This window comes from Monoraphidium neglectum (assembly GCF_000611645.1).
Source record: "Monoraphidium neglectum strain SAG 48.87 unplaced genomic scaffold scaffold03351, whole genome shotgun sequence".
Lineage (NCBI taxonomy): Eukaryota > Viridiplantae > Chlorophyta > Chlorophyceae > Sphaeropleales > Selenastraceae > Monoraphidium > Monoraphidium neglectum.
Genome location: NW_014010277.1, coordinates 1 through 922, shown reverse-complemented (window position 1 = coordinate 922; position 922 = coordinate 1).

The window sequence follows — 922 nt, the reverse complement described above, 5'->3', positions numbered from 1 at the left end:
CCCCCCCCGCCGAGAGGCGGGGGGCCGCGCTTCTCGCCGCGAGGCCGGTCAGTGCGCGAGGCCGCCGGGGGCTGGTGCGAGGAGGAAGGCGGGTAGAGGGCGAGAGCGTTGCGACTGGCGGCCGATGGGTCACGGGCCGGCGTGGCGGGCGAGCCCAATACTTGATCCGCCGTGATGATGTTGTTGCTGTTGTGGTTGTCATCTGATGCTCAAGCGGTCCCACGTGTCCCCCAGTGGAAGTCTTGGCGGCCTGAGAAGACAATGCGGTCCGGGAACGCGTCGGGCGTGAACTTCACGGCGTGAGCCAGGACCCCGCAGCACTCGGTATGGTTAAGGGGCCAGGGGTAGGCGTACGCCAGGCACTGCGCGGGCAGCGGGAGGGGGGAGACCGGGAGACGTGGGCAGCCGGTGCGGTGAGGGGGTAGGGGTCGAGGGCAGTGGGTGTGCGGGAGCTGACGGTGCGGCTGCCCTGCCGATGGTCAGTCGTGGTTGGCGCAAGGCACAGGCGGCATTTCGCCCGCCCCCTCCCACCTTGGCGAGCTGGGCGGGGTGCAGGATGGCTCGCATGACCTGAGGGGGGGGGGGCGGGGCGGGGTGGCGAGGACGACTTGAGGCTGCGGCTCTCTACAAGACGTGTAGCCAGGGGCCAAGCGGATGTGCTTTGGCAAGGACCAGTAGTGTGCAGCCAAACACCTCATGACAATTCAAACCCTGAGCAATGCACACAGCACTCCCAGTAGGACACAACTGCCTGCGCATATGTCACATCCCTCCCAATACAAAGACACATGCACGCACGCACACATTCACACACGCACGCACGCACGCACACGCACACACACACACACACACACACACACACACACACACACACATACACACACACACATATGCACGTGCTTGCACAAACACATCCATGCGC